At 40.8% G+C, this 27,759-nt stretch overlaps 1 protein-coding gene across 2 annotated transcripts in view; it reads left to right on the top strand.

Annotated features, from left to right (window-relative positions):
- The window catches only part of arhgef3 (Rho guanine nucleotide exchange factor (GEF) 3), a 267,167-nt gene that overhangs the window by 12,591 nt on the left and 226,817 nt on the right, over positions 1–27,759 (top strand). The window lies entirely within an intron of this gene.

Raw genomic sequence — 27,759 nt, forward strand, 5'->3', positions numbered from 1 at the left:
TAAATTTCTGATCATATTTTGGTTCTATATTGATTGAATCGGCATTCGTAAATGACAAACTAGTATTACTGTTTTGGCAGATTAGGTACAGTATCATCAACTAACCTTTTTTGTTGAACTTAATGTGAACTTAATGTGTTGGTGTGTGGCCAAGTGGTTAAGGTGTCGGTCTAGTGATCTGAAGGTTGCTAGTTGGAGCCTCAGCTGAGGCAGTGTGTTGTGTCCTTGAGCAAGGCACTTAACCACACATTGCTCGGCGACGACACTGGTGCCAAGCTGTATCGGCCCTAGTGCCCTTCCCTTGGAAACATCGGTGGCGTGGAGAGGGGAGACTTGCAGCATGGGCAACTGCCGGTCTTCCATACAACTTTGCCCAGGCCGGCGCCCTGGAAACCTTCCAAGGCACAAATCCATGGTCTCAGGAGACTAATGGATGCCTATAAATAAAAATATGATTTGATTAAAGGTCATTAAGAGTTTTTTGAAGCTGCTAAACTTAGCCTTACCAATAGCAATTTCTGTTTAAGATACTGAACCAATGCTCTGCTGTCATTCTATTGGTTGTAAGGATGCTGGCAGAAAATGCAAATGGATTTATTTATATAACAATAAAGGTGCTCTCTACACAGCCTTTTTAAGCCAGGCCAATAATGGTTCCAGAACGTAAAAAGCAGAAGGTAGTCATTCAGCCTGCTGTGACATTCAGTATAGTTGTGGATGATCTTTTGCCTCAAAACCCCTGTACTAACTCTATCTACCTTGGTTCCTTATATCTGAAAGTCTTTTGTGGTCTATCTTGCACAACCTCAATAACTCAGTCCCCAGTCTCCTTCTGGGTTGATAAATCAAGATTCCTTACAATCTGGATGAAGAAATTTCTTATTTCTATGGTCATGTCATTACTTTGAGTTTGTAATTCCTGGGTCTAGACATTCAGCTGTGAGAAATAAGGCCTTAAAACATAGCAGAATCAGGCCATTTAGCCCATCGAGTCTGCTCTGACAATCTATCATGGGTGATTTATTATACCTCTCAACCTCATTCTCCTGCCTTCTCCCCGTAACCTTTGACACTCTTACTAATCAAGAACCTATCAACCTATGCTTTAAATAAATCCAATGACTTGGCCTCCACAGCTATTTGTAGCAAAGAATTGCACAGATTCACCATTCTCTGGCAAAAAAAGTGCTCCTCATCTCCGTTCTAAAGGGGTATCCTTGTAATCTGAGGTGGTGTCCTCTGGTTCTAGATTCCCCCACTTTCGGAAACATCCTCTCCATGTCCACTCTATCTAGGCCTTTCAATATTCTACAGGTTTAAATGAGGTGCCCCTCATGCTTCTAAACTCCAGCATGTACAGGCCCAGAGCCATCAAATGCTCTTCGTACATTAATCTGTACATTCCCAGAATCATTCTCATGAATCTTTTCTGGATCCTCTCCAACACCAGCACAGGTCTAGGTCCTTCTGCATACTCCCTGCTTCCTCAACACTACCCACTCTACCTATTCTTGTATCATCTACAAACTTGACGACAAACTTGACATACAACGTGAAAAGAAGTAGTCCAACACAGATCCTTGCAGATCACCACTTGTCACTGGCAGCCAACCAGAGAAAGCCCCCGTTATTCTCATTCCTTGCATCCTGCCTGTCACCCAATCTTCTCTCCAGGCTGGTATCATTCCTGTAATGCTATGAGCTCATATCTTTTTTAGGAGCCTCAGTTGGGCACTTTGTTAAAGGTCTTTTGAAAATCCATGTACACAACATCCACTGACTCTCCTTTGAGGAAATAACAGGCAGGTTAGACAAAAAATTCTAACAGATTTGTCAGAGAAGATTTCCACTTCAGGAAACCCTGACTTTGGCTTATTTTATAATCTGCCTCCAAATAGCGCAAGACCTCATCCTTAATAATGGACTCGAACATCTTTTATCCACTGAAGACAGGCTAATTGGCTTATAATTTTCTGTCTATTGCTTCCCTCCCTTCTTAAGGAGTGGGGTGACATTTGCAATTTTTGAGTTCTCTAGATTCATTCCAGAATCTACTGATTCTTGAAAGGTCATTACTAATGCTTCACAAGTGTGTTTGAGTTGTTGAAAGAGGCAGGGAGAGAAAACAGAAGGAACATCTGTAATAGGGTGCAGATCACAGCCAACAAGGTGATGGTTTAAAACCAGGGGTTCCAATAAAACAATATAGAAAAAGAATTGAAATATAACAAATTAAATTTGAGAAGTGGTAGTCACATCAATAAGGAGAAAGTTGGGGTCCAGGGAGTAGAGAAGGCAATTTACTTGATATTGTTAAACTCAACATCATTTTCCAGAATTTATGGGTCAAATTGAGAGATGTAGTGCACTTTCTCAAGCTTGAAGCATCGTAGGAGGTTAAATTCAGGGGCCAGGAGGGGAGTGGGGTGAAGAATTCAAGTGGTAGGCATATAAAAGCTTTGGTTTGCCCTTCTGTTCTGAAAGGAGATGAACTGCAAGGTGGTTGCCAGATCTGTTCTTGATATCTCCAATGTAAAGGAAGACCTGGTGAGCACTGAACACCATACATTAAATGGGAAAATTGGGTAACTCACTTGCTGCTTCGCGTGGAAGACTCTTTGAGTTCTGATGTGGAAAAGGCAGAGATAAAAAGGAGTGCTGGCTGCTGGTGTGAATGTGGTTGGCAGATGGCTTGTTTCAATGATGTGTAATTCATTGGTGGGTGTTACAACTTCAGTGGTTGAATGGGTAAATGCCGAAGAGGGGGTTTTTTGGTCAAGGTGAGCATGCAAACCAGAGAATTGAAGAATGATGCCTTTGGAATGCTCAAAGGTGAGGGGAGAAGCTCTGGTGGTGAAATTTTGTTGGAGATGGTGAATTTTATGAGGAATGATCTGTTATATGTGGTAGGGTGGGAGGTGAGGACAAGGAAAACCATGTTGTTCTGGGTGGACAGACTGAGTGAGTGCAGAGGTATAGGAAAATAGTCATGAGAGAATTATGGTAGAGAAATTGGCATGGTTAAAGAAAGAGGAAATAATTTCTAAGGTATTGTGTGGAATGAATCAGAGCATGTACAACAGATGGAGAAATTGGGTGATTGGAATAGACAACCATTCAGGAAGTAGAGTCAATGGATATAGCTGTAGAAACCTGTCAGCTTTGATTACTAACCCAGACCCTGAAAATGAAATAGAGACATTAAGAAAAGGAAGGTTAATGTCTGTTATGAATCACTTGAAAGTGAGAGCAGAGTAGAAACTGGCAGCATGAGAGAGAACAGTTTTGAGATCAGCATAAGCACAAGAGGTAGGACAAAAGTAATCATCAATGTAGTGGAAAAAGAGTTGAGGACGAGGGTTTGAATAGAACTTAAAGGATATCTACATAATCAAAACAAAGTAGCATCTAGTGAGTCTCCATAGTTGCTGTATTTGATCTAGAGATGGTGAACGGAATTGAAGAATGAGTCAATGAATGATATAGATCAGCCAGGTAAAAGATGATGGTGGTGGAAGGAACTGGTTGAGTCTCTGTTCAAGGAACAAGTGAAGACCCCACTACCATATTGGTGTACAGAGGGATTGGATTGGCATAGGACATTAATGTTGTCAAGGATGAATGTCAGAATGGCTGGACATGGAGAGAAAACATAGCCATAATATAAAGAAAAAAGCACTGTGGGTCAACAATATACTTAACAAGACTGTCCTGCTTATGGATCTTAATCAGGTGAAAAAAATGGGCCGTGTGGACTGTCAGGATTTGTGAAATTTCTATGTATTGTGATATGGATTGGAGCGGAAGGTGTTAGAAATGAGAAGAAGGGAAATGGAAGAGTATGTAATATTTAATTCCATAATACCAGGGGAAAAAAACTTGCATGTTGTAAACTTCTGCTTGAAGCAGTTGGTCACAGTGAATATCCCTAAATAAATATCAATCTGCAAAACAAAGTCTTTCTCTAAGTAACGTAGTTGGTGTCTGAAATATTCTCAGTGGCCACTTTATTGGTTACCTCCTATACCTAATAAAGTGGCCACTGAGTGTACATTCATGGTCTACTGCTATGGCACATCCACTTCAAGGTTCAACGTGTTGTGTGTTTAGAGACACTCTTCTGCGCACCACTGTTGTAACGTGTGGTTATTTGAGTTACTATCCCCTTCCTGTCAGCTTGAACCAGTCCGGTTAATCTCCTCTGACCTCTCTCATTAATAAGTCTTTTTTGCCCATAGAGCTACCGCTCACTGGATGTTCTTTTTCAATTGCACCATTCTCTGTAAACTCTAGAGACTGTTGTGCATGAAATTCCCAGGAGATCAGCAGTTTTTAAGATACTCAAACCACCCCATCTGATACCAACAGTTATTCCACAGTCAAAGTCACTTGGATCACATTTTAGATTATGAAGACATGTAGTCCTCTTTTATTGTCATTTAGTAATGCATACATTAAGAAATGATACATTATTTCCTCCAGTGTGATATCACAAAACACAGGACAGACCAAGACTGAAAAAACTGACAAAACCACATAATTATAACATATAGTTACAAACAGTGCAACAATACCATAACTTGATGAAGAAGTTCATGAGCACAGTAAAGTTCAAAGTTTCTCAAATGTCCCACATCTCACGCAGACGGGAGAAGGAAGAAAAACTCTCCCTGCCATGCTGACCACAATCTGACTCCGAGTCATCCAAAAACTTCGAGCTCTGATCAGCTCTCCGACACCGGGTACTGAGTGCCATCTCTGTCTGAACGATTCGACCTCCTTCTCGGTCACCAAAAGCAGGCAAGGCCGGGGATTTTGAGGCCTAACCTCCAAAAGATTCCCGACCACACAGTAACGACAGCAGCGAACGGGCGTTTCAGAAATTTCTCCAGATGTTCCTCTGTGCTTTCACGTCCATTCTCCATCAAATCAGAATTGTCCACGGCCCCTATTTAACAGATACAATATCATTTTTCACCGGAGGGCTGCACACACGCAGACACGCTGCCATCTTCTCCTCCCGCCTCTTTCCCCATTCTACCGTTTGGTCTGAGCAACAACTGGACCTCTTGACCATACCTATATGCTTTATGCGTTGAGTTGCTGCCACATCATTGGCTGATTAGATATATGCATTAACCGGCATTAAAATAGCCGCTGAGAGTATTTTTATTGATTCATTGAGGAAGATTTAAGTTATGGTCAAAGAAGACAATAGGTTTATCTTTTGGTGTTGATTAACTTTACTATTAAGATCACAGCCGAGAATGTTGGGATAAAGTCAGAAACTTTAAAACACTAGTTGTTAATCATAACTTGGCTCTCAGAAGTGTGGTGAGTACTTAGTGGTTAGTGGTGTAAAACAGCTGGAACAGTGGCCAGTTACGAAGAATCGATGTAAAAGGGCAATATTACTTTCTGGCCTGGCATTCAGGCCCTTTCCACAAACATGAATAAATGATCTAGACTGATTAATCAGAGGACAATGAAGGAATGCTGATTTGTTTAATAAGGACCTGTCTGCTCTGTCACTTTGACGTAACTGTTCCCATGCCTCTCCCTTAAGGAATGGGAGGAGTTAAACCACAATCCTAATCACCTTTATTTTGCAACCTATGTCAAAAAGAGGTTGATGTGACTAGTGCAGTTGCTCTAACCTGTGACCCTTCCCCACATAACTTTCACATGTCTGCTTTTCAAACTTCCTTCAGTGATTGGTGTTTTGGGATGTCTTGGAAGTTGGCACAGTTGCTGCATAAATGCAACTTCATTGTTTTAAATAATCTTGACCTACAGATAACAGAATGGCAACTCACCGTGCTATTGATCTGATTGACCACATTAAAAATCCAGATAAGATATATTTCGTCCTTGAAAAGAATGTCACCTATGATTCAGTTTTGTGGTTGAAACCATAACCTTCTGATTCAAAAGCAACCATCTGGAATATCTCTCCTTAATATGTCTACATGGGATTCCAGACATTTGTCTTCTATGCTTTAAGGATTAAATTGAATTCATCTTGTATGATTTGAACTAACTAATGAATAAATTTTGTCTCCTTGTAAAAGGCCCAATGACTGTACTTTAATTTTTTGTTTGAAGAATGTGTCTGGGTTGCTTTCTCAGAGATGTTTATCCATTGAGTAATGTGGACCACGGCATTTCTTATTTTAATATCCGAATAACATATTTAAAGCCTTTGATAAATATGAAAGTTGATGGGGGTGATTCATGTTTTGCATCGGACAAATTTACGCAAAGAAAATGTATTGTTTTTCCGCAATGGCCTGCACCCACTTGTAATGATGCTACCATGATGAGTACAATGATCTTCCTCCCTCCTGGCGCAGTCTGTTTTGATCTGATTGTGTAGTGATTTCAATATGATGAAATTGAAATAGTGTCTTCAGTGTGGGTTATGAATTGCAGATGTAAATTAATTTACATCACATATGCTAGGGGATTCAGTGGAGAAATGGTGACCTGTGTTAGGTTAGGACAAATAAGATTGCTGTGTGTCAGGTGCTGGCAAGTTTCTGGGCTGCTAGTCCCTGGACACTGAACTTTTCAGCTAGTAAATTGCAGCTAGAATAGTTTCCTGTACACAGTGTAATGGCTGCTTATTAGCTTATAGTTAGCTCACGGTTCCTGTCTACATCTGTAAGGGCCGATGAGCATTATATATTATGAAGCACTAAGTAACTTTATAATGTACAAAATGGGTGTGTCATGAGGCTAATCAGCTGTGTAACTCTGATTAGTACTGGCTTTGCCATGTTGGAGCTCAACAATGCATCTTCAGCTTCACTAGTAGGATGAAGGATTCAGCAGTTGGTCAGACCACCCCACACTACCAGCTACATCTCAAGGGATCTAGCAAGAAGGAAACCAACCAACCTATTGATTTCACCTTTTTGAAGCTTCTGAGCTGAGGCATCACTCATATCACCCATTCTCTGAATTATTCCAGCTGACTTTTTATTTATTATCACAATCAAAGTACAGTAAAGGAATAGGCCCTTCATCCCACCATGTCTGAGCTGAACATCTTACCAATCTAAACTCATCCCTTCTGTCTTTATATGGTCCATATCTCACTTTCCTGCCTGTTTGTGTGTCTCTCAAAATGCCTTTAAAATATTATTTCAGTATCTGTTTCTATCACCAAACCCCACCCCCCAGTCCCCTCTAGCACTGTGTTCATGCCATTCCCTCTCAACACACACACAAAATGCTGGAGGAACTCAGCAGGTCAGGCAGCATCTATGGAAAAGAGTAAACAGTCGCTATTTTGTGCCAAGACATTCCTTGGCCCGAAACGTCGACTGTTTACTCTTTTCCATAGATGCCGCCTGGTCTGCTGAATTCCTCCAGCATTTTGTGCGTCCTGCTTGGATTTCTAGCACCTGAAGTTCCTCATCTTTGCCTTCTTGTGTTGAATGCTTTCTGTATCACTGCTGCATGTTGTCTGCCCATTTCCAAAGTTCGTCTGCCATTTCAGTTGTTTGGAAGCATTGAATCATTCCGTCCCCCTCCCCTCCCCCTTCAAACTTGCACATCTTGCATTCTGTTCTGAATTCAGATAACTTAACAGTGGATTCTGGGACATTCCACTTATTCCATGTCTTACTGGATGTAATTTTCCTAACCATCTCACACACATTGGTCTAGATTAGTTAATACCTTATTCAGTTGTTAATTTCCCAGAACATCTGCCCTGAGTGGCCACTTTATTAGGTACCTCCTGTACCTCATAAATTGGCCACTGAGTGTACGTATATTCATAGCCTTCTGCTGCTGTAGCCCATCCACTTCAAGGCTCAAAGTGCTGTGCATTCAGAGATGCTCCTCTGCACACCACTGTTGTAATACCTAGTTACTGTACCTGAGTTACTAACAGCTCCTTGTCAACTTGAACCAGCATGGCCATTCTCCTCTGCCTCTCTCATTAACAAGGCATTTTTGCTCTCAGAACTGCCGCTCACTGGATTTTTGTTTTTATTTTTGCACCATTCTCTGTAAACTCTAGACACTTGTGTGTGAAAATCCGCGGAGATCAGCAGTTTCTGAGATATGCAAGCCACCCTGTTTGGCACCAACAATCATTCCACGGTCAAAGTCACTTAGATCACATTTCTTCCCCATTCTGATGTTTGGTCTGAACAACAACCGAACCTTTGATCAAGTCTGCATGCTTTTATGCATTAAGTTGCTGCAGTAGGATTGGCTGATTAGATATTTGCATTAACGAGCGGGTGTAGAGATGCTGTGGAAGAGGAGTCTGGAAAGCCCAGTGACCCAGCCACTAACCACAGCTGCCATTTACTCTTGTCCACATTGCACCTGAATGTGTGTGTCCGGAACTGGCCTCCACAGCCACCTGAGGACCCAACAATAGACAACCCCCTAGGAGAACATCTTACTCGACTTGAATGATTGCACTACTACTACCACAGATGTACCTAACAAACTGGCCCTGCGGGACTTGATGGCCATTTTATGGCAATTTCTACCACCATATGCAAGCCTGGATATCCAGCACCCCCATAACAGCAACAAGGCTGACAAGTTTCCATGCACTTGCAATCTTATGTATACACATCATTGCATTATTAAACTTTACATCCCATGGTTTCTTGGAAGGTGTGTTTATTCACTGGACTTTAAGGATAGATTGCCTTTAAATAATTAATAATTGTACATAATTGCCTTTGAAAAATTACTTTATATGTTTACTGTAATATATCTAATCTCGTTTAAGCTTTGTTATTTAATATGTGAAAGATTGCTTTAAAATCTTGCTGTTTGATTGGGTACAGAAAGTATGTGCTCGTCTATGTTATTAACAAAGAAATACTGTAAATATTCAGGAGGATTTCACTTTAATGATTGTATGTGATTTAACAGCTTTGTATTTTTATTAGAAATGTAGACTATTTTAATGTTTAGTTTATGATATGACTTGCAAATAAGTTATTTGTGGACAAACAACATTGGTTCTCTTTTGTTGTCTTTCAATAGTTCGTCTATATTAGCTTTCAGTTCAGTATAGTTTTGCATGGTGCATTTTGTATTCATTAATGGGTTCTGGTCAAGCATAATAGGAACTGGCTCCAGCAGGTTCAGTGTGACACATACAACACAACCTATAAGAAATGTTTGTTAATCAAGAGCATAACTTTGGTTGGAACAATACCAAATCATTACCAGCTTAATACATGTTTTCTTTCTACACTGTGGTTTAAACACAAATGATCTTCATGACATCAAAAGGGAAAATGCTGGAATCACTCTGCAAGCCAGGTAGCATCTATGGAAAAGGAAACCGAGTTAAAAGCTTCAGGTCCAAGACCCATTGTTAGAATAGTTGGAACTGTTGCACAAAGTATTCCATGTCCTCACAATGAATTTGAGATGCATTTAGAAAGAAATGTCTATAACTCCAATAAAGTGGAAATCCCAAGTTGAAGTAACTCAACTTGGTGGTCATGATGCAACAGGCTTTTTATTCAGTATATAGGCAAGCAGCAACGGAGAAATATTCAAATTTAGACAGTTATTAAACAAAATTGCATGATCAACCAACACTTCCCTCAATTTTTCACTTTGAACAAGCTTCCTGCTGAGTGTAGCTAATCTGTAGGATAAATTGGAAAGTAATCAATAGATATTCCCTCCACTGTGGCAGTGCTGACTTGTTCTGATATTTGAGCTGCAGTAAGCAGACGACTTCTGCATTAACACACGTTTAAGGTGTCATCTAATTCACTAAAGCCTTCGAGAGTGTGGTTATTATGTTTAATACCTGCAAGGCAGAAGTCTTCATTCAATTTGCTGCCCACTATACAGCATTGTCTACGGTACAACATCGTCCATTGATAATAAAGGTCTTTCCATGTCGTGAGAGTCGCATCTCAGCGAAAGCAGACATCGTAGTGAAGTTTACCATCAACTTCTGACAGCTTTGAGACGTCCCGGGGAAAAGACATAAAATTCAGCAAAAAGCTCATGGTCCAGCAGGCACCACCGATTCCCTGCCTCCTGTGCGCTTCTCGGATGTGGGCTGCCTTCATGCAGCAAAGCACTAGAGCAATGCCACTAATGTTGTCTCTGATACTCCATATCTGCTGCATGGATAAGCAAGCCATTTCATTCTCTTGGCTTCAATGGAGCCAGATACCAGACACTGGAAAGTGAATCTGTTCTGAGCTCCATCTTAGCAATAGATTACTAGGTGGAGAGAGGAAGAACTTCAAGAATGTTCTCGGAGCTCTTTGGAAGTACAGCATCGTGGGAATCTCTGGCCCATGGCCACTCAAAACACAGGAATGTTCAGGATAACTTTGAGAATGAGTCCATGTGTATGTGTTCTCTGTCTCCCGTGTTCTCTCTTGTTCTCTCATTCTCTCTCTCTCTCTCTTTCTTGTTTTCTCGTTCTCTTGCTCTCTCTCTCGTGTAATGTAAGCTGTGACCTGGTACAGCACTTTTCAAACTATCTGACATTAATAGTCACTTCCTATCTCATCTGTGGCAAAGTCTGCAGGTCCTACATTGGCTTTGAAATTTGCAGAGCCTAAGTCGAAACGATTCCATGGGACTGCCTAAGGAGCGAGGGGTATTAAAATTAATTTATATCTAGCCCTCAGTGCTGTCGCTTGTTACAGAGGCTAAGTCCAAATTTGAATGTCCAGAAATGAATTTTACATTATTACTTTCTTTAAGATTTGTGGTCTACATTATCCTGCGAAAGTTGTACTTATCAGTTGGGGTGGAGGTGGGGGTGGGGGGGGGGTTGTCGGTCGCTAGGTTAGTGGAGCAACCCGCCTACATCTTTTTGACAAACTCTACACATTTCCCATGTTTTGAAGTTCAGGCTTTGTATTGTGTAGGGACTCTAATGAATCTCTGAGATGACGATGATGAGATTGTAAATTGGTGACTCTCTGTTGCATCAGGACAGATAAAATAAAAAATAATGATGCACCAAGTAAAAACATAATGTATGGCAAATTGATCAGAATTTGAAAGAATGGTTGATAATTCAGCTGTGTAGTCTTATTAGCCAGGGTATAATCAATTCAGCCTGAGAGATAGCCCTCACTTGAAAATGCTGTTGTTGAATGTTGAAATATTGTATGCTTTCCCGTATTCTACATTTTTAAATTTTAATGAACACTAGCTATTGTTTTTCCTTTTCATGAGCAATTAGACAAATTTTAATTTCCTACTGAAAGTGATGTGAATGGTAAACATCTACTTCATATTCATGAGTGCTGCATTAAAGTAATAGTCTGATAATCATTAAGAGAGATAGCTGACCAGCTCCTGCCCTGGGACTGTAAGCTTGTATTCTCTTACGATCAATGCTTTCAAACAAAGTGCAGATTTTTTTAGATTCTATAAGACTTGGATGTAATCCAACAGAATATTTTCTTTGAATCATTAACTGATGGTTGATTTGGAAACTCATATTAGAGCATAGTTGCTATACCCATTTTTAATTAATAACTTCCACGTTTACTTGGGTAGCCAAAGGCACTGTTGGGCATTCCCAGCCACTGATTCCTGTACTCATTGTAATCAAAAACAAAAGTTGGATTTATTTTGATTTAGTAGTTTGTTTTAAATCTAAAGTGACCCCATATCCAGTTTTTTTTTCCTTTTTCCCCACGTTTGTGTAGGGCCACTATTGAGTAGACCAGGCAGCATCTGTGGAGAGATGAATAATTAACATTTTGAGGACACGTACACCCCTTTCCATCTTCCCTGCAACTTTGTACTTTATTGTATATTTACTTAATACTTTGTCACCAAACAATTGATACTAGAACGTACAATCATCACAGCGATACTTGTTTCTGTGCTTCGCGCTCCCTGGAGTACAAATCAGTAGTAAATATTAAAAATTTAAATTATAAGTCATAAATAGAAAATAGAAAAGGGTAAGTAAGGTAGTGCAAAAAAACTGAGAGGCAGGTCCGGATATTTGGAGGGTACAGCCCAGATCCGGATCAGGATCCGTTCAGCAGTCTTATCACAATTGGAAGGAAGCTGTTCCCAAATCTGGCCGTACGAGTCTTCAAGCTCCTGAGTCTTCTCCCGGAGGGAAGAGGGACGAAAAGTATGTGGGCTGGGTGGGTTGTGTCCTTGATTATCCTGGCAGCACTGCTCCGACAGCGTGCGGTGTAAAGTGAGTCCAAGGACGGAAGATTGGTTTGTGTGATGTGCTGCGCCGTGTTCACGATCTTCTGCAGCTTCTTCCAGTCTTGGACAGGACAACTTCCATACCAGGTTGTGATGCACCCTAGAAGAATGCTTTCTACGGTGCCTCTATAAAAATTAGTCTGGGTTTTAGGGGACAGGCCAAATTTCTTTAGCTTAAAACTAACTTGTGGTCTTTCCTCTCTCCAAGGTCTTTGACCTGAAACTTCAGCTCCATTTCCTTCAACAGATGCTGCCTGATCTACTGAGTATTTCCTGTGATATTTCTATCTTTACTAATGTTTTGGGACTAGTGAGTTCTGACAAAATGTCATCAACCCGAAATGTTAACTCAGTTCTTTTTCCACTTATGCTGCCTTACACTGAGTTCTTCAGGTGTCTAGTATATACGAGGGGTGATTGATAAGTTCGTGGCCTAAGGTAGGAGATGAACTGCCCACGTGCATGTAATGAGAGCTGTATATCTCCTTCTACCTTAGACCACAAACTTATCAGTCGTCCCGCTGTGGACCACTTTCTGGAGGTCCAGGACGCCGACTTCTACAAAGAAGGGATCCGTATGCTCCACGACTGCTGGACTAAGTGTGTAAATGTAGGAGGGGACTATGTTGAAAAATAAATGTGTTGGGTTTTCTAAAATTGACTCCTTCTAACTTAGGCCAGAAACTTATCAATCACCCCTTGTACCGTGCTTTACTTCTCCAGTATCTACCTCTCATTCCAGATTTACAGTATTTGTTTCTTTTCCTTCTTCCCTTCCTCTGTGCTTTCCCTCCTGCTGCTCTCCTCTCCCAGTATCCATAGGACTATAAGACAAAGGAGCAGAATTAGACCATTCTGCCCATTGAGTCTGCTCCGCCTTGCTATCATGGCTGATCCTGGATCCCACTCAACCTGCCTTCTCGCCGTATCCTTTGATGCCCTGACCGATCAGGAAAATATCAATTTCCATCTTAAGTATATCCATGGTCTTGGCCTCCATGGCTGCATGTGGTGGAACATTCCACAGATTCACTACTCTCTGGCTAAAAAAATTCCTCCTTTCCTCTGTTCTAAAAGGTCACCTATCAATTTTGAGGCTGTGCCCTCTAGTTCTGGACACCCGCACCATAGGAAACATCCTCTCCACATCCACCTTATCTAGTCATTTCAACATTCGGTAGGTTTCAATGAGGTCCCTCCACATCCTTCTAAATTCCAGTGAGTACAGGCCCAAAGCTGCCAAACCTCCCTTCATTCCTGGAATCATATTCATGAACCTTCTCTTGACTCTATCCAATAACAACACATCCTTTCTGAGATATGGGTCCAAAACTGTTGAAAATACTCCAAATGTGGCCTGACTAGTGTCTTATAATGGGTTGGCAAGTTTGCAGACGACACAAAGGTTGGTGGTGTTGTAGATAGTGTAGAGGATTGTCAAAGATTGCAGAGAGACATTGATAGGATGCTAGGATGCAGGAGTGGGCTGAGAAGTGGCAGATGGAGTTCAACCCAGAGAAGTGTGAAGTGGTACACTTTGGAAGGACAAACTCCAAGGCAGAGTACAAAGTAAATGGCAGGGTACTTGGCAGTGTGGAGGAGCAGAGGGTTCTCGGGGTACATGTCCACAGATCCCTGAAAGTTGCCTCACAGGTGGATAGGCTAGTTAAGAAAGCTTATGGGGTGTTAGCTTTCATAAGTCGAGGGATAGAGTTTAAGAGTCGCGATGTAATGATGCAGCTCTATAAAACTCTGGTTAGGCCACACTTGGAGTACTGTGTCCAGTTCTGGTCACCTCACTATAGGAAGGTTGTGGAAGCATTAGAAAGGGTACAGAGGAGATTTACCAGGATGCTGCCTGGTTTAGAAAGTATGCATTATGATCAGAGATTAAAGGAGCTAGGGCTTTACTCTTTGGAGAGACGGAGGATGAGAGGAGTCATGATAGAAGTGTACAAGATAATAAGAGGAATAGATAGAGTGGATAGCCAGTGCCTCTCCCCCAGGGCACCACTGCTCAATACAAGAGGACATGGCTTTAAGGTAAGGGGTGGGAAGTTCAAGGGGGATATTAGAGGAAGGTTTTTTACTCAGAGAGTGGTTGGTGCATGGAATGTACTGCCTGAGTCAGTGATGGAGGCAGATACACTAGTGAAGTTTAAGAGACTACTAGACAGGTATATGGAGGAATTTAAGGTGGGGGCTTATACGGGAGGCAGGGTTTGAGGGTCGGCACAACATTGTGGGCTGAAGGGCCTGTACTGTGCTGTACTATTCTATGTTCTATGTTCTATAAAGCCTCAGCATTATCTTCTTGTTTTTATATTCTGTGTCTCTTGAAATGAATGCTAACATTGTATTCACCTTCTTTACCACAGGCTCAACTTGTAAGTTAACCTTCTGGGAGTCTTGCACAAGGACTCCTAAATTTGAATTTTCTCCCTATTGAGATAATAGTCTGAACTTTTGTTCCTTTGGATCCTTCTATTTGCTTCTTATCCAGGTAGATAATCTACGCTCAACAAGGCATCACTGCCCTCTCTCAGCCAGCACCAGTGCTACTTGAGTCATTCACTCTCTTGCTTTTCGCTCAATAATTGATAATGTTCATTCCAAACCTTTCTCTGCAACTTAAAACTTGTTTGTTATCCAAGTTTATTCTGTCCTTCTCAGTAACAAATGAGCAAAGCTATTTGTACTCTCTGCATGGTTGTCACTCAGGTTGCTGGGTATTCGCAGCATTTTCTACTTTAATTCCAGACTTTCTACATCTGCAGAGGCATTAGATTTTGGGACTGATTCCCTTGCATTTGTCATGAAAACGGATTAACATGGAGATTTGACTAAGGAGTGGTGAATGTGAAAGATCTGAAATCTTACAAAGGTCCTACAATTAGATGCTGAAATGGCAAGGACTTACAAACTTTATGAATGGATGAGTTAAAGTGAGCTAAATCCAAAACTTTACAATGACTGTCATGATTATCACAAGATATATTGCATGAATTACCTAAGGGAAGGTTCTATTACACAGGGGTTCCCGACTGGGGTCCACAGACCCCTTGCTTAATGGTGTTGGTCCATGGCATAAAAAAAGTTTGGGAACCCCTGCACTAGGTCCTTTTATAATATCCCTGTTCTATTATTCGATTGATTTATTTTTTAAAAACGAAGTGCCTTTCTAGAGTAAAGGGGGCTATCATTCTATAACAGACTAAAGATTGGGTGAGGTCGAGTGGCATAGATATAAGGTATTTGTTGGTGGAACTAAATAAGAGATGAGGAAAAATCTTCTCATCCAGAACATCTTAAACTCACTGAGTGAGAGAAACTCTCGGAAACTCTCCTTGTGTTGGTCAAGTACTTGAAGCGCTGTGACAAGCAGAGTTACCATTCTACTGGAAGGCAGAATTAGGTCTCCTTTTTTTTTGGACAGGAACAGACATGATGGGCCAAATTATTCTTTTCTGCATTATAAATTCTTTATGATTCTGTTATATCCACTCTGCTCAGAGGCGAGGTGGCAGAAAAGAATAAATTACTGTAACTTCAGAATCTTCTGGCTGCCCCGCCCCTGCCCAACATGCCTATATAGCATTCATCTCACATCCTCAAATTTTGCTCACCTGATAGATCTGGATATAAGGACTTGGGGATAGCTCACTTATCAGTGGGATCCACTGCAATTGACTGTCCTCCAACCTTGAATCTGGTAAAATGAAATAAGATGCATTGCATTATCTTTCCTGATTGGTTGGCACTCTTTTACCTGTACTTCATAAATACAATATTGTGTTTAATGGTCTGATACAAATGCTGGTAGATCTGCTGACAATCTTGAGATTACAGTGACATGCTCATGATGTAAATGGGGGCAACTTTCAGAAATCCTTGCTTCACAGTAATGGGACATTTTGTTGATATAACTTTTAGTTGTTTTATAACTGTGGTTTGCATTTAACTGTACTGGAAATTATAAAATGAAAGCAACTTTCAGTAACGATGGTCTCTGTTGGGGGTCATAGCAGTTAGAAGTAATTAAAACCATAAAGGCCCATTTAGAAAAGAACGCCATGCGAATCTATAAAAGTGTTGAGTGATTTCTGGACCAGTACATTTGACATATGTGACACTTGATTGAGATAACAAGCGATAATATTTTCTTCAAAAAGAGGACAGGGTTCTTTGAAATATAGCCAAGATTCCTTGAAAGCTTAATTAACTTGGGTTTCTGAATCCAAATACAGTGGATTTTGATCCGGTTAATAGGGACACATCAGGACCTGTACATTTTGCCCAATTAACTGAAGTTTAATGGAAATAGTTAAAAAGGTATTTAAAAATAGAGAAACTACCCTTTAACTGAGTAACAAATTATGCATTTAAATGAAATGCAGAACAAATTAGAACACTACCGACACTAGTTCAGTACTCTAAAACTGTATATTAGTTCCTAATAGTTATTGACAGAGGAGTTCATCCAGTGTACGCTGCCATGTTCTTTTGACTGTAAATGAACAAAATCAGCACAGACGCCTAGTGCAGATAATGGACTCACTTCATACAATGCTTTCGATGATCCCATCCTCCAAATCTTCATTTTCATTGTAACATTATTGTCAATACCTTCAAATTGTTCATAGGTCCTAATTTGTTGAAGTAGTGAAATAATTTCATTTTCATTCCATTGTTTCTGGCATCTCCAAACCTGAATGTTTGAAACTGCAGTGAGCAAAACAGTTCTGAATTGTCTTACTGTTTATATCTTGAAATAGTTAGTGACAAAAGTCACAAACACATGCAACTGGCCCTTCACTCTAAGCACGGTGTAGTGTCTAACAGCCGCACAAGTGCACACGACTTACGCTAGTTATAAACTGTTCAACAACAACCACCTGTCCCAATTAAGCAGCATAGTGTCTCAAATAAATGAAAGGAATCCGGGCATTTACTCGATTAGTTTCTGTTCTTTCATAGTTGTCCCAAGTGAGCAGTTGCTCCGTTAACCATTGGCTCAATTAGCTGGAATCTACTGTGATGATAGGAAATGGAGAAGAATTAACAAAATTTAATTTTTACATTTGTTTAATGACATGATCAGAAATACTGGCTTGAAGTTATGCAATTTGTTAGGATGGGGCCACAGAATGAATGCAAGTTGAATATAATTGTTGATTCTGTATACTTAAGCAGAAAGTACATGCGACAATTTGCTCCCTTTGCATTCCTGTTTTTTTTCAAGCTAAGACCCTAGCTTTCTCTGAATAATATCACTTGCTCACTGACAAAGTGCTAATTTTTTAAAAGCAAACTGTTCTGACCATAGTAGTTCTGATTGCTGCTGCTGTGTCCCTATTACACTTAGCAGTTCTGCCATTTTGAGCTGATTTACCGCACTTGGCTTCAGAACAACGTTTTCTCTACTTCTGTTCTTCATTAGTCTCCCCATTTTAACCTTATCCCTTACCTGATGTAACAGTTACTCCCCACTGGCTTTTCCCTTCCTAGCCAATGCGCACAGGAAGGTAACATCCATGTTTCGAAAGCATGTTCCACCCGCCTGTCTCGCCTGTTTCCACATTCATGGAGGAGGTGATGGAGGTCAGTGGTGTCTGTAGCTGCTGCATTACTGATGTCCCCCTTTTTTATACTGACCTGTTCTCTTGACAGGAACCCCTTTGGGAACCAGTTGTGAATCAATAATGATCCCTGACCCAGGCTTGTAAGGTTGATGGCTGAATCAGCTGGCTGGGCTGTATTCCCAGCCAGTCAGAGCCCTGGTCCAAAACAAGATGATCACTTATCAACTGTGCAAAAAGTATCAGATGACTTTCACAAATCTGGCTATTGCTTCATTAAGATTGACAAACCGTGCCTTTTGATAGAATTGCGTCATTTATTTTGTGAGCTTACAATTGCACAAACTGGACAAATGAATCAGCATAGCAACACTCGTATTACTTTTGAACTTGACAGTCGCAGGGGCAGAACAAGTTTGTATTTACAGGCACTAGAGCCAGTATGTAAGTAGGATGTAATCCTGATCAGTTGATTATTTTAACTGGAATATCCCTCACTATTTTTTTTAAAAGACTGAAGATGCACTGATCTGGATAGAAATGATCAATATGAGGTAGTAAATTGGATTAGACATCGGCTTTGTGGGAGAAGACAGAGAATGGTCGTAGATGGTCACATCTCTGACTGGAAGCCTGTGACTAGTGCTGTGCTACAGGGATTGGTGCTGGGTCTGCTGTTGTTTGTCATCTATAGCAATGATCAGGATGATAATGTGGTTAACTGGACCAGCAAAATTTTGCAGATGACACCAAGAGGTGCAGCGGACAGCAAGGAAAGCTGTCATGGTTGGCAGAAGGATCTACATCAGGTGGAAACATGGGTTGAAAAATGCCAAATGGAATTTAATGCAGACAAGTGTGAGGTTTTGCACTTCACTAAGACCAACTAGGGTGGATCTTAAACATTGAATGGTAGGGCATTGAGGAGTGTGGTGGAATGAAGGGATCTGGGAATACAGGTCCTTAATTCATTGAAGGTGGTGGCACAGGTAGATAGGGTCATAAAGAAAACTTTTGGCACTTTGGCCTTCATAAATCAAAGTATTGAGTTCTGGAAACACGAGGAATTCTGCAGATGCTGGAAATTCAAGCAACACACATCAAAGTTGCTGGTGAACGCAGCAGGCCAGGCAGCATCTCTAGGAAGAGGTACAGTCGACGTTTCGGGCCAAGACCCTTCGTCAGGACTAACTGAAGGAAGAACTAGTAAGACATTTGAAAGTTGGAGTGGGAGGGGGAGATCCAAAATGATAGGAGAAGACAGGAGGGGGAGGGATGGAGCCAAGAGCTGGACAGGAGATTGGCAAAAGGGATACGAGAGGATCATGGGACAGGAGGCCCAGGGAGAAAGAAAAGGGGGGAAAAAAACCCAGAGGATGGGCAAGGGGTATAGTCAGAGGGACAGAGGGAGAAAAAGGAGAGAGAGAAAGAAAGAATGTGTGTATATAAATTAATAACGGATGGGGTACGAGGGGGAGTTGGGGCATTAGCGGAAGTTTGAGAAGTCAATGTTCATGCCATCAGGTTGGAGGCTACCCAGACAGAATATAAGGTGCTGTTCCTCCAACGCCCAGACGGAATATTAGGTGTTGTTCCTCCAACACCCAGAGGGAATATAAGGTGTTGTTCCTCCAACCCCAGATGGAATATAAGGTGTTGTTCCTCCAACTACGCTCTGTCCGCCAGAGAAAGCAGGATCTCCCAGTGGCCACACATTTTAATTCCATTCCACATCCCATTCCCATTCTGATATGTCTGTCCACGGCCTCCTCTACTGTAAAGAAGAAGCCACACTCAGGTTGGAGGAACAATACCTTACATTCTGTCTGGGTAGCCTCCAACCTGATGGCATGAACATCGACTTCTCTAACTTCCGCTAATGCCCCACCTCCCCCTTGTACCCCATCCGTTATTAATTTATATACACACATTCTTTCTCTCTCTCTTTTTTTCTCCCTCTGTCCCTCTGACTATACCCTTGCCCATCCTCTGGGTTTTTCCCCCCTTCCCCCTTTTCCTTCTCCCTGGGCCTCCTGTCCCATGATCCTCTCATATCCTCTTCGCCAATCAACTGTCCAGCTCTTGGCTCCATCCCTCCTCCTCCTGTCTTCTGCTATCATTTTGGATCTCCCCCTCCCCTCCCACTTTCAAATCTCTTACTAGTTCTTCCTTCAGTTAGTCCTGACGAAGGGTCTCAGCCCGAAACATCGACTGTACCTCTTCCTAGAGATGCTGCCTGGCCTGCTGTGTTCACCAGCAACTTTGATATTTATTGAGTTCTGGAGATGGGATGTAAGTTGTATAAGATGTTGGTGAGACTTAATTTGGGGTGTTGTATGCAGTTTTGGTCACCTACCAACAGGAATGATGTAAACAAGGTTGAAAGAGTGCAGAGTAAATTTACGAGAATGTTGCTGAATCTGGAAGACCTGAGTTATAAGGAAAGATTGAATAGGTTAGGACTGTATTCCTTAGAACATTGAAGATTGAGAGGAAATTTAATAGAGGTATACAAAATTAGGTTATAGATAAGGTAAATACAAACAGGCTTTTCCCACTGAGCTTGGGTGGGACTACAACTAGAGGCCATGGGTTAAGTGTGAAAGGTGAAAAGTTTAAGGGGAACAAACTACTTCACTCAGAGGGTCGTGAGAGTGTGGAATGAGTTGTCAGCACAAGTGGTGCATGCGAACTCAATTTTGACATTTAAGAGAAGTTGGTACATGGATGATAGGGTTACGGAGGGCTATGGTCCAGTGCAGGTTGATGGGAATAGGCAGTTCAAATAGTTTCAGCATAGACTGGATGGGCGGAAGGGCCTGTTTCTGTGTTGTGCTTCTCTATGACTCTTTTAGAGCATCACTTGCATTGTTACAGTCACAGCACTGTTAAAGTAAATTATATTGAGGCATATTTTGATACATTTTATATTGGAAGCTACTTCATGAATCCAAGGTTTACTTATTTCAGGTAAAGCAGGTGACCTCTCTTGCCCCATTTTGCAACATGTGGCAAAAAAGAAAAAAAAAAACAACCATTTAGGACGGCTTCCCTGTCCTCGGACCAGCTGCAATACTGAGGAGAGTGATGCGTAAAGCTCGCTGATCCCTGCTAAACTGTTGCTCTCCTCCCCCTACTTCCGGAACTCAAGGGGGCTGTAAGCATACTTGAAGCCGCCAGGGATTCATGGTAGCATTGTGGTTAGCGCAACGCTATTGTAGCTCAGGCTTTCCAGAGTCCAGAGTTCGATTCCAGCACCATTCTCTGAGGAATCTCTGTATGTTCTCCCTGTGGAATGCATGGGGTTTTCCCAAGTGCTCTGGTTTCCTCCCACAGTCCAAAGATGTACCGTGTAGGTTAATCAGTCTTTGTAAATTGTCCTGTGATTAGGTTAGGGTTAAACGGGGTTGTGGGGTTGCTGGGGCAATGTGGCTCAAAGGCCCAGAAGGGCCTACTCTGCACTGTGTCACTAACTAAATATAAATAAAATTTGGTGGGAATTGAGAATGAAATTGGAAGGCAATTTCCTATTGCTTGCAAAAAGATAAATTTATTTACAATTCAGTCTCCAACTAGATTTGCACAAAGATACAGATAAAGAATTGGAGGCTGTATATGCTTTCAAGATCTCTAGCTCCATAGTATCCAATTCTTAATGAGGCGGAAATAGCTGTTTTCAGAGCTTGACTGTTTGGAAGTGTTTTGGGGCTGATGAATTCTTTGAAGCCTCGAGTCGGAGGTGATGAGTCATGTAGAGGGATTCTCTTTTCCTCCCAATCTGCCAGACAGTGAATGCTGCTACAACTAAGAGTCTGAGAAGGATTAGAAGTACAAAGAAATTAATATGTAACACAATGAATAATGTTCTGTGTGAGCACAGTGCATTAGAATTTAGATACCAGCCTTGTGCGCTGTAGCATTTAACTTTAAGTTAGATAATAACTTGAATAATATAAAACAAATGAATTTAGTTCTGTAAGTTAAAAGACTTTAAATGCATTTATCTCTAATATTTTGGACAATTATCAGTTGTATTCTCATCGAACTCAGAATAATTGGAACACTAGGTTTATACTGCGCCTAATTTTGTTGAAATCAACAGAAAATGGAAAAAAAAGACATGATTGTCTCAGAGCCAAGTTTTCCTCTGTAAGAAACTGCCAGCATTCCCTTAAATGAGCATTATGAAGCAGGAGGTCCCATGTACACTAATGTCCTGATTGCAAAGTTACTTTGTATTGTTCCCTGGTTATCAATGTGGAGAATGGTGAAGGTCAGGGTTAAGCTTAGTTAGTAACAGTCTGCATGTCAGCTGACGTTTGTCTCTGAAGAAAGACTATTTACCAAAATGTAAAAGTCCTTCAGGGAATGAAAGAGAAGGGGCACTGTGATACAGCAGAGGTACTGGGAAAATCAGCAAATAGGTGATTTCTATCAATGTTGAAGTTATTTGGTTTAGCATGGAGTATTGACTGTGATGATCTGCATTTAGTGTCACTGACTCATTGCTAATTTGTACTCTTCAGACACTACTCAATGTTGTGAACTTATCAGGATTTTAAGTACACCGACATGATTGCTCTATATTTTAATACATGACATATCTGAAAGCTGGTACATTAAGTTTTTTTGGCATAATTACATGTAATCTGATAACAGCACACATCTGAGGGAGTGGAATCATTTGTATAAAAACTTTTTTAGTAACTTAACATAATTTTCTCGCAGTGATGTTAACTGAATGAAAGACCTTTAAATTGGACAAAGTGTGGCTTCAGATTTCAGAGAAATAAGGTCCCATCCATGGTACTAATTACACAGCAACATATTATCTAGTTTCAAATAAAGTAAAACTAATGTTCCCATCTGTATTTTATTGCTAAAATTATAATGGCATATTGCAAGATTGTAGCTATCACAGTTGGTATTCTGAACTGCTGCACAGTGAATATCCATTTATAGATTAGGTCAGGTTTTTATTCTTGGGAAGACCTATGAGCTATAAATGTACATTGCTAGTCTGTGGAAAGTCCACTTAAATTCAAATAAAATTTAGCATCTCTAATTTAAGGCTTGCCAACCCACATCAGATTTCTGGTGAAAAAGACTTCTGCCTTTTAATCGGAGTTCAGACTGACTGTAGCACTGTTATTGATAAGCTGTACCTCTAAATTCCAGAGCACCTTCCCATTACCTCTCTGGATCCCCACCCCCTTGATATGTTTTAAAAAAAAACTGGCTTTCTTTTATCAAGCGTGTATTTATCAAGCTGTGATGAACTGTGAGCCAGATGGGAGAAAACGTAATCATTGTAGCATATGACAGGGTGAGTGCTTGGACAAAAACAAATGGGCTGCAGACTTGTGGCACAATCAACTTTCAGTAACAAGCTTTAACATGCTCTGTAACTCTTTTGGGTGGAGGTCAGGAAATAAGGCCACTTTGTCCTGCTTCACTTTTTGGTAAACTGTCAAGTGTACAATTGATCTTGGGTGTTTCCTCAAGATAGGCAGTAGTGAATTAGCAATCTATTTTCCATCCTGTATTTTACCCTCAGCCCCCATCAACAAGAATAACCTCTCAGAAAGGAAAGCAGAATGCCAACTGTTGAGTGGTATTCCACAAAGTTCATGCAGTTCTCACTTGTGATGCAAAGAATGTTTATTGAAGTCTGCTGAAAACTGAATGTGATACTAAAAGTCACAGTCCCTGATATGATAAACACATTCATCATTTGCTTATGTTTTAAGGAATTAATTATATATGAAACATTCAGTACTGGGTGGAACTTAACCAAGCTATAAAATTCTTCATCTGTCCCAGAGGTGGTGTTTTGTTTCCAGAACCAGCCAACTTAGTTCCATACAAGCAGTGCAGAAATTAGAAACATAATGAATCTAGGTTGTTAAAATGTCATACAATTTTATCTCCCTAAAAATGTAGTGAAATAAATAAGTGTTTGTCTTTTGCAATTGTAAAATTTGTCTGACCCAGAATTGTTGTACTCATTGTTTTTTAATTCCAGGACTTCAGTTTTTTTTTGTCATATTGTTTGGTCACACTTACCATATAACCATATAACAATTACAGCACAGAAACAGGCCATCTCGGCCCTTCTAGTCCATGCCGAACTCTTACTCTCACCTAGTCCCACCGACCTGCACTCAGCCCATAACCCTCCATTCCTTTCCTATCCATATAGCTATCCAATTTAACTTTAAATGACAACATCAAACCTGCCTCAACCACTTCTGTTGGAAGCTCATTCCACACAGCTACCACTCTCTGAGTAAAGAAGTTTCCCCCTCATGTTACCCCTAAACTTTTGCCCTTTAACTCTCAACTCAAATCATTGCATTTGCAACAAATGAGGTGGCCAGCTGTCACTCATAATTTGATGGGACATCTGGGTTGCTTCTTGACTCAAAGTTAATGTTTTTAGAATTATTTTTATACTGGCATTCTTAACCGTCTGTCCTGTGCTGGGAGTATTTGTTTGATGATTTAAACAGCATGAACTAATCCCAAGTACTGATGACTGTTTTCTGCTCTCAGCCTCTTGGGTACAGGGTGTGATCAGAGAGTTCTCAGTTGAGAAATGTGTGTTTACAACAAAAGCTGCACGCCATGAATTGCTGTTTTGGCTTACTTTTACAAATGTACTTCAAGCCTCATGGTGTGCAGCATTATAACTGAAATAATTTTTTCCCCCCATGCCATTTGTATGTAGTTAAGAGTACATTTTTAGAGTACAGGTCTGGACAATGAAAACATGTCTTAGAAAGATCACTTTTGCTGCTAAGTGAATTTTCCATCTCAATGTTGATCTGCCTTATGGGTTACACACCATGAATTTCTATGTACAAACCTTGGGTAGTTTATTTCTTTCGTAAATGAACCACAGTTCACCATTAGCAGCACACTGATGACGTCTGCTCGTATGGTGATGAAATTGTTTACAAGTTAATTGCCAAGGTCAGAGAACAACCTAACCCAACCCCTATTCAAATTGTTCTTAGAAGTCTGTATTTTATTGCATCTTGAACGAATGAAGATGACCATTCTGATTTGGAGTGCTGCCTCATAAGTGTCCTTAGGACTTGGATGGAATTCATCAGTCTTAAGGATGTGAATTAATTTTTCTGTTCACACTAACGAGTGCCAACAAACAAGGTAGTAGAATTTTAAGCTTGTATTGCAATGTGGAAAAAGTGTGGTGCTTCAGTCAGGCCTTGCCCATTTTGAATATCAACAGCTTCAATACTTGTGATAATGGTTCTCAAATAGTAACTATGACATAATTACCGGCAGCCTTCATGTCAACCTGTCAGACCAGTTAGAACCGGGATCTGTCTTCTATTTCATATCGTAGTGGTTTATTCTTGTCATACCATACCAAGATACTGTGAACAGCTTGTCTAGCATACTGTTCATACAGATCAAATCATTACACAGTGCATTGAGGCGGAACGAAGCAAAACGGAGGCAGTGTGAGATAAAACAATAACAATGCAGAATAAAGCGTAAAAGCAGCAGAGAAAGTGCAGGAAAACAATAAAGTATAAAGTCACAATGAGGTAGAGTGTGAGATCAAGAGTCCATATTGTTGTACTAGAGGTCTATTTAAGGGTGATAACAGTGGGATAGACGTTGCCCTTTAAACCCGAGGTACATGCTCGCAGGCTTTTGTATTTTCTACCCGATGGGAGAGGGGCAACGAGAACGTTGGAGGTGGGTGGGGTTGTCGATTAAGCTGGTTGCTCTAGAAGTATAGACGGAGTCCATAGAGGGGAGGCTTGTTTCTGTGATGTGCTGAGCTATGTTCCCAACTCTCTGCTGTCTCTTTCAGTCACACAAAGAGCAGTTGCCATACTGAGCTGTGATGCATCCAGACAGAGTGCTTTCTGTGGTGTATCGATTAAAGATTGGTAAAGATCGATGGGGGCATGCCAAATTCTTTAGCATTGGAGAGGCATTGTTAGCTTTTTTTGGCCATGGTGTCTATGTAGTTGGACCATGACAGGTTATTGGTGATAGAAGCTCTCAACCTCAATACTGTTGATGAAGATAAGAGCATGTGCACACCCCCACCCCAAGGTCAATGACCAGCTCTTTCGACTTGTTGACACCATTTCACCTAACTCTCCACTTTACTCCAATTCATTGAAGCCATGAGCACTGCCTCACTTTTTTAATATAAATTATTTCAGTGTTTGCACTATTTTTTAATCTTTTCAATATACAGTACATATGTATATATTTACTGTAATTGATTGATTTAATTTTTTTCTTTCTATATTATCATGTATTTCATTGAACTGCTGCTAAGTTGACAAGTTTCACGACACAAGCCGATGATAATAAACCTGATTCTGGTTATTTGAGATACGGCCTATTATGGTAGATGGGGTTTGACTGGTTTGTGGCCGTGCAGTCTTGAGTGCACGGGGAGTAGAGTAAGGGGCTGGGGACGCAATGTTGTGGAGCACCAGTGTTGAGACTAACTATGAAGGAGATGTTGCTGCCTGGCATAACTGATTGCAGTCTGTTAGTCAGGAAGTCAAGGATCCAGTTGCAGAGGGATGCAATGACTTCCAGGGGCCGGGTTTGGTCATGAGTTGGCTTGGAATTCTATTAAAGACAGCACTGTAGTCAATAAATAATATACTGCCAAGATGAGGGTTTCCTTACTGTCCAGATACTTCACAGATAAGTTTATTTCTTTCTTTATTTATTGTGATACAGCACGGAATAGGCCCTTCCAACCTTTCGAGCTGCGCCACCCAGCGATTCCCCCAATTTAACCCTAGCCTAACCATGGGACTATTTACAATGACCAATTAACCTACCAACATCTTTGGACTGTGGGAGGAAATGCACGCAATCACAGGGAGAACGTACAGATTCCTTAGAGACAATAGCAGGAATTGAACCTGGGTCACCAGTACTATAAAGCGCTGTGGTAACCACTATGTTGTCCCAAAGTTTAGTGCCAGGAAGATGCCATCTGCTAAAGACCTGTTTCAGTGGTAGGCAAATTGCATTGGGCTGAGGTTGTCTGCAAGGCTGGAGTTGATGCCATGACCAGCCTTTCGAAGCACTTTGTAATGGTAGATGTCTGAGCCACAAGGTGGTAGCTGTTTAGGTATGCTTCCTTTTTTATCATGGGTTCCAGGATGGTAGGGGCCTTCTTAAAGTAAGAGGAAACCACAGATTGAAGCAGGGAGAGGTTAAAAATGTCTTTGGACACCCGTGCCAGTTGATCCACACGGCCAATGACCATGTCCTTAGTGGAAATAAATCTGGTTTTGGTGACTGCAGCTGATTTCTATTGGATTAGTTGTAGGTTGTGCAGACTTGTGCTTGAGGAAGCATCCCAGGGTCATTGATACAAGGTACAGTGGTGGTATTTGGACACCAGAAAACCTACAGAGAAGAGTAACAATTTAGGTCACTGTGAGCCCGAGAGGAAAAGGTTGAGATGAAATGAAATAACAAAAAGTGAGCTCAAAGATGTATCAGTAAAGTTAAATTTGAAACTTAGCATACATTAGGATGGATGAAGATGAAGTGATGGGGAAAAATATAGATATATTGTTTAAGATTTTCCTATTTTGTAATGTTGCCTAAAATGTAGAAAGTATTTGAAAAAGAAGTGGATTTTGTAGCAAGAAACTGTTTGGATAGATGGCGGGAATTAAATTTTGGGCAATTCTACTTTTGATCTTAGATTCTGTGTGTTAGAGGATGTAGCTTAGAGTTGTGAGCAATAAGGCATGGCGATTGGATGGTAGGAAGTGGCTCAGATTAGAGAGTAATAAATGTCTACAATGATAAAAAGAACAGGAATAATGGCATACAAATTTCAATCTTTTCTCATTAGGAATTTGGCATAAGATTACCATTGAGAAACTAAGAGATTTTCCCCATTCCATTAAAAAATTAAAGGCCAGATTTGGGTTAAGGTTGAAGT

This window comes from Mobula hypostoma, chromosome 15 (assembly GCF_963921235.1).
Source record: "Mobula hypostoma chromosome 15, sMobHyp1.1, whole genome shotgun sequence".
In the NCBI taxonomy this organism is placed as follows: Eukaryota; Metazoa; Chordata; class Chondrichthyes; order Myliobatiformes; family Myliobatidae; genus Mobula; species Mobula hypostoma.